Consider the following 12600-nt stretch of genomic DNA (forward strand, 5'->3'; position numbering starts at 1 on the left):
CCTGTGAAGCAGCTGGTGCTACCAGGTTTTCTGGCAAAGGTGCTCTTTCTACAAGTGGGACTAGGAAGGAGCACAGTGCAATGAAAAAACAAAACAAAACTTGAACAAAAATCACTTGAATAAACAGATGCCTGCTTTACCCCTCTAGCCTTTTTCTTGGCCTCATGATGCCTGACAAAAATCGAGCCGAAAGTGACGGCTGGGCTAAGATGAGGCCAGCAATATGTCACCTGATCATGCCGAGGCCCCAGGGGATGGAAAAGGCATTTAGCTCTAAGCTCAGCCATGGTTGCTGCAGTAAGACAAGAGTCTTGTAGCTCTGGCAGCTCCTCCTCCTCCTTTCTTTTTTTTTTAATATATGAAATTTATTGTCAAATTGGTTTCCATATAACACCCAGTGCTCATCCCAAAAGATGCCCTCTTCAATGCCCATCACCTACCCTTCCCTCCCTCCAACCCCCCCTACCCCCCCATCAACCCTCAGTTTGTTCTCAGTTTTTAAGAGTCTCTTATGCTTTGGCTCTCTCCCACTCTAACCTCTTTTTTTTTTTTTTTTTTCCTTCCCCTCCCCCATGGGTTTCTGTTAAGTTTCTCAGGATCCACATAAGAGTGAAACCATATGGTATCTGTCTTTCTCTGTATAGCTTATTTCACTTAGCATCACACTCTCCAGTTCCATCCACGTTGCTACAAAGGGCCATATTTCATTCTTTCTCATTGCCACGTAGTACTCCATTGTGTATATAAACCACAATTTCTTTATCCTCCTCCTCCTTTCCACATGATTCAGTTTCATGCCATTTGCAATTGTGAGACAAAAGAATGTTCCAAATTCCAGGCCCCCATCCTGAAGCACCCTTGGTAAGCCCAGGGAAGGAAGCTCAGCAACCTCACACATTCTGCTCGCCATGGGCAGCCAGTGGTGAGGTTTGAGGGATAGAGCCATTCCTCATTTTCAGCTTTTAACCCCAATGGGTAGGAAATCTCTTGAACTTGAAAACAAAGTTTTATGCTTTTAGGGAAAAATGTTGAAATGGCAAAAACTTCTTAAAGCCTGGGGTTTATTTTTCTGTGCTGCATAGGAGATCACAGCATTGGCATCCATAGCTGTAGTCCGTGAAAAAGTGCTAGACGTTGTCTGTACATAGCATATTTGCCTTATCCATGGGGTGAAAAGCAACAAGCATCTCAGAAAACTTCAAAGCCCACTTGCATGTTTGCTCAGAACCATTATCGCTTGCCACCTGTTGTATCATAGATTGCACTTTTCATCACTTTGGTGCTGGCTTTCACCTACAAGCCTTTTCAGTGCATGTGGCCTGGCTTCTGGGGCCTAAGCTTGTGTTGTCACAATTGGGCAGAGCTTTATGCAGGAATGCAGTGACTCTGGAGTGTGTGTGCACCTTGATAGCAAAGGGGGATTAAAAGACAGTACTTTTAGTCTTTTAATCTGTGGCCCAAAGATACCTTAACATGGGGTCATAGCTTGTCTTGTAGGAGCCTATGTCAAAATGAAATAGTACCATATTGTCATGATGGCACTTTGATTTCATTTGGATGGGTCATCTGAGCACCAAAGGGTTTTAGATTCTACCTAAACAGTTCTAGTGTGGTGCCAGCAGGGTGAAGCCATAGATCAGGTGAGGATGTGAGTGAGAAGCAACAAAAGGGAGATAGGGAATATAGGTTGCCCTTTCAAAATTATTTCTAGCTAATGGGAGGAGATCCAAAAGGTAGAAGATAGGTGTGTGTGGGGGAAATAGAAGAAAGTGTTGTGTTTTTTCCTTCAGTTCTCTTTCTTAAGAAGAGAGTGATAGGGGGCTAATGGTGGAAAGTGAGCATTGATGGGATGTCTTTCTTTCACTTCCTTCTCTTTCCCCTTTCTCTTCCTTTGCATCTATTTCTTCCATTCTTCCTAGTTAGCCAATCAACCTTGGTCAGGAAGAGGGTATAGTGTGGTAAGAAATTATTTGCAAAAAAGGAAGATCATTTGCTATTTACTATTCATAGACCCTGTCTTCTAAAGAGGACAGATTCTATTAGGTAATGCCTCTTGTTTACCAGAAGAATCACGAGTGTGAGGATTCATGATTAGGGAATCCAGGAGAGAGCTAAATTGCTGGGGGTGACAAAAGGGGCTGGGAATTAGGAATTTCCAGGAGGCAGTGAAGACTGAGATGGTAAGTCTCGAAAATCTGCATGGAAGAAATGTCAAGAGGAATAATTCAGACTGGGTCTTTAGAAGGAAACATTGATCTAGTCTGGATTTTTATTAAATTTCACTGGGTAATGTGTGATCTAACCTAGTCCTTCATATTCCCATTAGATTTTCAGCAAAAATCTGCATTTAATGCAGTATTTTTAGCACTTAGTGCTAATACTTGGCAGAATGGGATTTGCTTTTAAGAGCTATGGTGAAGTGCCAAATCCAACTTCAGGAAAGAATAGAGGATATTTGTTGTGTTCTGGAGGATGCTTTTGGCTACAAGTGACAGGGAAGCCAGCAAGCTGTGATCAAACCAAAGTATGATTTATTATCTGTTTAGCACATTGGAGACAGGTGGTTTCAAGACTGGTTGAACACCTCTAGTATGCCCCGATGCTGGCTTAGCATCTCTGGAATTTTCTTGATCTGTCCCTCCTGGTTGGAAGATGATGATGTCGTTCTAGTCATCAAGGCTTGGACTTGAAAGAATGAGTCCTTCTTTTCTTATTAGGGAGGAAAAGTCTTTTGCAGAGGACTCCCAACAGATGTTCCTATGTTTCTCATTGACCAACAGTAGGTCATTGGACTCCTCTAGCTGCAAGGGAGGCTTGGGGAACATCTGGTTTTTCTTAGTCTCTGTAGTGGGATTGAGCAAGAGGTGACTGAGAATGGTGATGGCATAGCCACTGCTGTGTGTGTGCAGGTGTTTGCAGGCACTGTAGGTCCTTAGAGGAGATGCTTGCACAAAGGCGGCTATGAAAGATTTCCTCTGCATTTTTCATAAAAATGGGCTTCTTTTTCTCTTTTTCCAGTATCTGCTTCCTTTATAGGATCGCCTCTGGTGATATTGGGAGATATTTGTTTGTATCCTGGTCCTTACACAGTGAATTTCAGAAAAACTCATTTTCTTTCTTTCCCTGGTGGAGTATATGTCACCTAATTCTGAGGAGACACAGCACATATTTCAGGGTACAGATCAGACTGGACCCCAGCAGGGTACTGAATGAGCAGGAGTCCATGGCTAACCCAGATTTAAGGAGCTTGGTTTTGTGATTGTATATTGCTAAAGCACCAGGGGCCCAGCTTTTAAATAAGAATTTCCTATACCTGGCTTTGTTTTTTTGTATGTTTGTTTTTTGTTTTTTGTTTTTTTTCTTCTTTCTTTGTTTTGTTAAAAGAAGTGACATTAATATGACTTTTGTAAGGGGAAAAAAAATCAGATTTCCTGGAGTCTGTCTTGCCTATAGGAGGCTGTTAGCTGCATGTATCTTTTAAAGAAGACCAGTTGCTGATAATAAAAAGGCATTTAACAGGACACTCTGAAGAATGGCTTCCAGACCCTAGAAGATTGAGTGCTGTGTTTAATGGTCACCTTCAGAAATCACTGGTTTATGTTCTTTCGATGTATCTGTTAACCCTGAACTTCAGTGAGTCACATAATTCTTGCAGCCTTTCCACTCCTGCTGGGTGAATGTAAATCTTGCTGAGAATGACCTCTCTATCTTTTGGCCTGTTCCCAACCTTCTGTGGGCAACATGGAAGCACATATCCACTCTTGTCTTCTGAGCATTTCCTTGTCTTCTGAGAGATGAGGCACATCTCTCTGGTACAGAGAGCCAATAATTTACCTTGGATTACACTGTTCACTATTGTTTGTGGGCTTTCTGATCAATGGTCTTTAGAAGCTTTTGGGCACAACTGTAGTTAGAGAGGTTTGTAAGAGAGACCTCTGCCAGATGGTCCTCCCTCCCAGCTCAGTCTCCCCTTGCTATGTGCATGGAGGTACTGCTCATCCTGTATCTCCTCTGGACTCCCACCTGGATGGTGCAAAGAGAGAACAACCAGCCTGTCTTGAGCTGAACACTGTTCTTCAGAAGAACCACCCAGGTGCATGTGATAGTCAGGTTTGCTTCCTAGGGCTGGTTCCAGGAAAGGCAGGGATGTGGACAACTTGGTGTAGAGGAGCACATCTAACACCAGATGTTTAGATGGTGGTTGTTTCATCTATTAACTCTGGCCTTAGCAGATTGCGTCTACCTAAGATGGGTGCTGTGCCTTAATATTTTCCATTGTGCCTGTGTCTGGAACGCTTTATATTTTAACTGAATTGATCTCATGCAAGGTGACTTAGCTCCTCTGAACCAGTTTTTACCTTTGAAAATGAAAATAATGATGTCTTATATGGAAAGGACTAAATGAAATAGATTTTCATAAAATAATTTGCTGTAACAAAGGGACACCAAAACAAAATGGCTTATATGATCTAGAAGCACATTTCTCTTAGCTAGAAGCTCAAACTCTGAGTTTGTAGGTAAGAAGATCTGGGTGAATGTGGAAACACTGTTGTCCTCATCAGACCACTCCATATATCATCATCTCTCAGCTAGTAGGAAGGAAGAAAGGCTAGGGATGCCGACACCTAAATTCTTTTAGGAACAAGACACAGAGTGGCACACATCACTTTTGCTCACATTGAGTTGCTTAGAATGTAGTCAAATGACATTGATGCAGTGGTGAACAAAACAAAGGTCCTTGCTCTGGAGGAATGAGGCAGGGTGAGAGAGTGGGGGAAGATAGATACATAAAGGGCCATAATAAGTAGCTTATGGAGAATGTTATGTAATAAATGCTATGGAAAAATGGAAATGTAGACTAGGGTAAGGGGACTCCTGAGTACCAGAGGTTGTAGGAAGCAGACTGTAGTATCAGATGTCCCATGAAGAGGGTGAGGGGTGACCAAGGGCATAAAGGAGACCAGAATTTGGCCAAGTGCATGCAGTGGGAGAGTGATGGAATGTAGGGCCCAGCTTATTGGTATTCTCACTCCTGTTGTTTGCCAAAGCCCACTCTGAGGCTAAATGCACATGTGCTATCTTCCCCTGCCTTCTGACCTTTCCTTCTATACCATTTTTCTTTCCTGATTCTGTTTCCTTTTCTATCTTTTCTCCTTCCAGCCCTAAGTGGGACTCAGTAAGGAGGCCAGAGTGATCAGTGGATTAAGCACTTGCCAGGATAGGAGAGAGGTCAGAAAGGGAATGGGTGTCTGCTCAGTACAGCTTCCCACTTTGGCTTTCACTCTGAGTGAAGGAGGAGCCAGTGGAGTGTGTTGAGTCAAGGAGTTTAGGACCTGAGTTTCCTTTTAAGAGGATCACTCCCTCTGGTTGCTGTGTTGAGAATTGACCATGTTCAGGTGGAGGCAGGGAGGGAAGTTGAGTAGCCACTCTAGTAATCCAGATAATAGACCCACTTGGCTTGGACTAGTCAGCAGTTTGGGAGGTGAGAAGTAGTTGGATCATGTGCCTTTAGTGGGGATTCAGTAACCAAGAGGTGAGAACTAGTGAACTTGCCCCCCTGGGGTTGATATGGTGGGTGGCAAAATGAGCATACCCAAGGGGGTTTGAGATGAACAGTCCATAGATCAGAGGAGGGGTGTGGCTGACACTCTGAGGGACAGCAAAGAGTCAAGCTGGGTGTTATTCAGCCAGTGGGGGTTCTTGAGCCCTGTCCTGGCCAACGGAACAGGGCATATAGGTCCCCAGCTGCTGATACTTGAGAAGGGTTTGCATTAGACAGAGGCCAACACCCAGGTATACAGTGCTAAAGAGAAGGGTAAAAGGGACTCCCCTTCTCTCAATGCCTTTAGAATGCAACAATGACACCTTGTACATACTCCCAATGTTGGGATACAGGAGGGGCACTTAGAGGAATAAAAACAGCCCTGAAAAGGAGTTCAAACTTTGAGAGAATATCCCAAATGATACCATTTTAAATGGAAAGAGACTGAATAGGCTTAACTAGCAAGATTATTTTCTGTGCTCTGTCTGGGAATGGGAGCTTTTGGCAGGTTCAGTTCAGATCTAGAAAAATAAAAGAAGGAACAGTTTTGCGCATTGGAGTGGTAGTGTGTGGATTTCAGTCCTTCAATACCTGTTACCAACTAGAAAAAATAATTGAGGCCCCTTTTGGTTATGATGTTGGATTCTGCCTTCTAAGTTTATTCTGGTTGGATTTCCTACCTCGAGGAGCAACTGAATGGTGGGAGTTTCCCACAAGAGGATTTGTAAGCTGGTAGAGGAGAGATTTGCGTCCTCTGGTTCTTTCTGTACCCCTCCTGTCAAACCAGATGAGTCCTGACTGTATTGGGTATGGGCAAGGCAAACCTTCCTGTATCAGAAGATGCTTTAGAGGTGCCTGGGTGGCTCAGTCGATTAAGCATCCGACTCTTGATTTCAGCTTAAGTTACGATCTCATGGTTCATGAATTTGAGTCCTGTGTTGGGCTCTGTGCTGACAGCGGGGAGCCTGCTTGGAATTCATTCTCTCTCTCTCTCTTTGCCCCTCTACCATTTGCATGTGTGCACTCTCTCAAAATAAATAAACATTAAAAAAAAAAGATGCTTTCAGGGACTGTGGAGGAATCACAAGTCCTTAGAAGTAACTAATCAAAAGGGAATAGCAATACCATTATTTTAGTTTTACACACATGAAGAAAACCACCATGGGTAAAGTTGGTATGATAAACAACCACTGAAACAGTGTCCCCTCTTCTAAAAAAAAAAACAAAAACAAAAAAACCCCCCCAAAACACAAAACCCACGGCCCTTTCTCCTCGCATTCCAGGCAGCCATGGCACTTGGGCATGGGGCTGCTGCCCCTGAGGAGCCATCTTACTTTGTCTGGTTCCCTAGTGGAAATCAGTTAGGTGACCAGATATGTGGCACTAAGCTTTGCAGATCCTCCCTCAGATAGCCCTTCCTCAGGCCACTCCTGGGGGCTGTGAAGAAGACAGAAGTTTTCTTGGAGCATGACTCACTTATTACCTCACACTCTGGGCATGCTATGATGTCATACTCTGCTGCAAAGCCTTGCAAAGGGGTGAAGCCACCCCAGGAAGCCTGGAGTCTAGGGGAGATGTGGTCAATTCTAGGAACTTTTGGGGGAGAGGCCAGGCTTGAAGGCAGAGCTTGTGTTTCTGGCCTGTCATGGAAAAGCATTGCACCACTTTCCTTACCATCCTGGAGATGGCTGGGGAAGATGGATGGCAGCACACTGGCCCACATCTGTTGTTGCAGTGAAGGCTCCTCTGCCATTCAGTGGAAGCCGAGAAGTGTGGTGCTGGCAGCCTGCTCACAAACTGTGAGGAGGGTAGGGTGGGGGCTGCCGCTCTGCCAGCAGAGTGGGGTTGGACCTGTTCCTGGGCGTGTGCCTGGATATGATTTGCTTCCCTCAGTACCAGAGTGTGGGCTGCGTTTGAATTGACAGAAAATAAGACGCTTTCTGCTGGTACTTTCTTACCTGGCTCTTTTCCAGGCATGGTCCTTGTGAGCCCAATGGGGCCCTGACATCCTGCTGTTTTGTGGATTAAAAGAAAAGTTAGGGTGCACCCTCCCCTGTTCCAGAAAGAATTTAAGTCCATTTGGAAAATCACACATGGCCCAACCAGATGGCACGTGACTCATCATGAATATTTGTTGAAGGTTGTTTCAGGGAAGAACAAGGGATAAAACAGAATACTGACAGGAGTTAGAAATGAAGGGAGTCATGACATCTTTGTTTTCTTTATTAGGTGCTATTAAAATGACAGTAATAATTGCACCTGCCTCAAAGGGTTGTTGCAAGGAAGAAGTATGTTTGAGAAGTGGTTAACATGATACTGCAACATGTAAGTGCTCCATATCTGTTAGCTATTACTATCGTGGCAATGATGGTTATTTCCATTGCAAAGTGCATCCATGTGGCAGTCTAGCTTACTGGTTAAGAACATGGGCTTTTCACTCCACTGAATGTAGACTTGAGCTTGATGCTGGGTTTACTGCCCTCTGTGATGGAGGACAGGTGAGGTGACCTTTCTCTTCCTAGACTTTTGTATCTCTTACATGCAGGTAGTAGTACTGACCTCACAGGGTTGTCATGAGAATGAAAATCAGAATGTCATGTTGTGTTGTCATCTTGAGCTGCTATAACAAAGTACCCTTAGACTGGGGGACTTAAATGTAATCTCATCCTGGAGCCTTGGAAATTCAAGATCAAGGTATTGGCAAGGTAGGCTTCATTATGAAGCTGCTTTTTTTGGCATATGGGTGGCCGCATCTCGCTGTGTGTTCATGTGACTTCCTTGTGTGTGGCAGAGAGAGAGTGCAGGATTGATGAAGCTCTATGGTGTCTCTTCTTCTAAAGACGTTAATTTCATTGGGTCAAGGCTCCATCTTTGTGATCTCATTTAACCTTAATTACTTCCTTAGAGGCCCATCTCCAAATACAGCCATACTGAGGGTTAGGTCTGGAGGCAATGGTGGAGGCACAAACATCCAGTCCATAATGGCTGTCTGTCAAGTGGTGATGTCCAGCTCACTCTGAAGGCTCAGTGCAGGTTTTATTTAGTGTTGCTTAATAACCCATTGTGTGCAAAGTGAGGGATTGAGACCTGTGGGCAGTGGATGAAACTGTGAGGTGGAGTTCTCCAAAGGGCTGACTATTTAGTGTAATGAGCAGACCACATCCAAAAAGAAAGGGAGTGAATACAGTGGGCTGCCCTTGACAGGGCTAAGCACCGACGAGCCTCTATACCTGAGCCAGAGTTCTGGGGAACAGCTGCTTTTCAATGGGAAGATTGTACACTGGCAGGGTGAAGTCTCAGGCAGTACACACCTGTGTGGCTATATCTGTAAATGATTGGTAAATGGTCTGGGCACAGCAGGGGCCTCTAGCGCCCTGCCCACCCCTTGGCTAAGTGCTGTCTTGTTGGTTGAGAAGCATTTCAGGTATCATGTCTGTATGTGAGAGTACAGTCTGGGGAGAGATTCAGGCTAAGGAGCCCCTGGGGCAAAAGTAAGGTAAGGGAGAGGCCCATTGGGCTTTTATGCACCCTCAGTCTTCTCTTTTTCATGTAGTTTTCAGGTATTTGTGTAAAAACAAAACTGTATGGATTATTATGCTTATGTATGCATGGAATATTGGATAAACTCTCAATCTCTAAGACTGTAAAATAAATCAAGGAATGAGACTGAGGGCAGGGATTCAGGACTCATATTTTGGGTGCACCAGTCTGAGTCATTTAAAGGTTTGGTAGCCAATGGACTTACAGGCTAGGGAGTCCCAGGACCATTATCTTTGAGGGAGTAACAGACATGGGGCTTTGTGGGTTTTTTTTTTTTTTCCAGTGGTATGGAGGAGGGATTCTGGACATTCTCTGGGGCTCTTTTATGGACTGAATGTCTTCCCAAATTCATATGTTGAAGCCCTATCCTCTTTGTGATGGTATTTAAAGATGGGGCCTTTGAAAGGCTTAGATGAGATCATGAGGGTGGGGCCGTCATGATGGTATTAGTGTGTTTCTATGAAGAGACACCAGAGAGCTTGCTCTCTTTCTCTCCAATCCAGGACCAAGCTCTCACCAGAAACCAATCATACTGGCACCTTGAGTTTGGACTTCCAGGCTCCAGAGCTGTGACAAAATAGATTTCTGTTTAAGCCACCTAGTCTGTGGTATTTCGTCAGAGCAGCATGAACTGATTAAGACAGGTTTCCCAGTTTTTATGTGTTGAAGGGTCAGTGAAAGGTCTTACTGTGTTTTCTGTGCCTTGTTTATTTTAAATGTGCTTCTTTGCACATCCTTTTACCTATCAGCATCTGTTCTCGTGAAAGTCAGCAACATGAAATTGTGGGCAGTGATGAAGATTAAAGGAGAACTAGGGTTTTGGACAAAGAATTTTTAACTGTGGCATGCCAAGCATCAAGTCCTTCCCATCATCTGGAGCTGGGCCAGACTTATGGTGCTGCTGGGCACACAGTGAGCACTCAGTGGATGTTGGAAGGTGACTTAGTTGAGCGTGTCAGTGTCTGTTCCATCAGCAGCCTCCTTAGAATATCCCGTAGAGGAGAAAGAACATTTCTTTGGGGTATTCTGTTCTCTAAGCAACCTCTTAGAAGAAGAAACAACTACCAGAGATTCAAGGAGTGTGGCTTTCTCTTGACTCCTCCCAGCCAGTTGAGGGCTATTGGCCATTTAACCGTGGCCTGTGGAACTGGAGAAATCTGGGGGGACTGGCCTTCTGTTCTCTGCTGTCTTGCATGTTTAAGCAATCTTTTTGTATTCAGGGCTATCCTCTGAAGCATTTGAGAGAAAAGAAACCCTTTCAGCATGTCTAAATTCAGAATTAGGCTACAGAAGAAAACACAACACAGGGAACTCTTTTTTTTTTTTTTTAAATTTTTTTCAACATTTTTTATTTATTTTTGGGACAGAGAGAGACAGAGCATGAACGGGGGAGGGGCAGAGAGAGAGGGAGACACAGAATCGGAAACAGGCTCCAGGCTCCGAGCCATCGGCCCAGAGCCTGACGCGGGGCTCGAACTCACGGACCGTGAGATCGTGACCTGGCTGAAGTCGGACGCTTAACCGACTGCGCCACCCAGGCGCCCCAGGGAACTCTTAAAATACCCTCCTGGCCGAGGATTCCTCTGAGCCACTTTGTCTCTAATACTTCAGTCTTTCTCTGATTAAAACCAAACCAAACCAAAACAAAACAAAACACTAGGTTCTAAGAAAAGGGGACAATTTGGGGCACCTGAGTGGCTCCGTTGGTTGGGTGTCAGACTTCAGCTCAGGCCATGATCTCCCGGTTTATGAGTTTGAGCACCGTGTTGGGCTCTGTGCTGACAGCTCCGAGCCTGGAGCCTGCTTCAGATTCTGTGTCTTCCTCTCTCTCTGCCCCTCCCCTGCTTACACTCTGTGTCTCTCTCTCACAAATAAATAAACATTAAAAAAAGAAAAGGGGACAGTTCTAGGTGGTTGGGTTGCCAGGGTACCAAACCAAGTGATCTCCTAAAGGGCAGAAAAGGCTAAGTTGGTTCCTTAAAACACTTTTCTTTTGTGTATAACTTTTGATTTTTTTCAGAGCATTTTCAGATCTATGATCTCGTTTATCTTAATGACAACCTTATGTGAAAGGGCAATGAAATTTAGGGCCAGAGCTGCATGGCTGTTTAATGCCTTTTAGAAGATCCTGTAGCTGGTTGACAACCAAAAGCAGGCCTAGAGAGGTGGCTGCTAGGGATGTGAGAGTCTGTGAGCCTCTTACAGGCTGGAGATTCCCATCCAGGCTGAGACAAACAAGTATTTCCTTTTGTCCCCGGTTAGCCAGGGCACAGGGAGGGACTGGGTGGAAACTGCTGGTGGAAGAGACATTGTTTACCTCCAGTGGAAGAAATGATGACATAGAGTGTGGGTGGGTTGGGCATGTCAGATGCCTCAGAATTACCAAAGCATTTGTTTTTCATCATTAATAGCAGCAACAAACATTTATTAAGTGCTAACTCTGTGCAAGGCCCAAGGCAGGATGCAGTGATGAATAAGACGTGATGTTTGTAGTTCATCAGGGGAGGTAAGACAGTCATTTGAAAAAACACAAATGTCAACACAAGATGGTATTTGGTGAATGCTGAATGAGTGGTAGAGAAACAAGAGCTCAAAGAGTTTGAAAGTGGGAGAGTGAAAATTCTCCTGAGGTGTCCAGGGGACATTTCTAGAGACGGGACCTTAAAAGGTACAGAAAAACAAAGAGCATTTATGGTTGAGGCAAATCATTTAGGGAAAAAGTGTTGAGAGAATGTAAGGTGGCTTGGTTTTGGGCTTGGATAGATCATTTTGGCAGGAAGAGAGAATTGACTTAGGAGAAGGAATGGGAACCTACCCTGGAAAGGGAAAATGGAATGGGGCTGAAATACCACACTAACAGGACTTAGGGCTTTGGACTAAGAGTCTACAGAGAACCAGGGAATATTTTTGATTGACATGTAAGGCAGAGTACAGGGAACAGCACATCCTTTGTGAAGGCAGTCATCATAGTCCTGGCTTCCCAGAAAGCATGCAGTGGGGCTTTGACATATTAAGTTGCTACTTTGTGCCAGGCACTGTGTTAGTTCCTGAAGACGCAAAGGTGAGAAAGAATAGTTCCTGTCTTCAAGGAGCTTTTAGTTCAGGTACTTGGACTAGAGCATACTCTTCTTAGTAAAGAATTACTGTCTGCTCTGCTTCTGACAATTTGACATTCATTCATCCCTTCCCGCATTTGTCTTATTTCCTGTCAGCCTCCTGTTTGTGTCTTTCCTTTAGTGATGTAAATACCTTTCATTAGTTTCAGTGAAATCTACTGGAACCTTTGCATCACTTGGTCTCTTCAAGGTGTCTTTGAATACTCTGGTCTCAACTCCAGCATTATGTGTTGATTTTTGTTGGATAACCCTCAGGGGGGGAAGCCTTGTTTATTTTGTCTCTGAATTAAAAAGGAATGCTCTGTTGCGGTGCCCAAAGGTTGTATACATATAGGTTCAACCATAAGCTTGAAAGTCTAGGGTTTCTGGAGTACATATATATATATTATTCTGTTTTTGAAA

Source organism: Neofelis nebulosa, chromosome 14, assembly GCF_028018385.1.
Source record: "Neofelis nebulosa isolate mNeoNeb1 chromosome 14, mNeoNeb1.pri, whole genome shotgun sequence".
Lineage (NCBI taxonomy): Eukaryota > Metazoa > Chordata > Mammalia > Carnivora > Felidae > Neofelis > Neofelis nebulosa.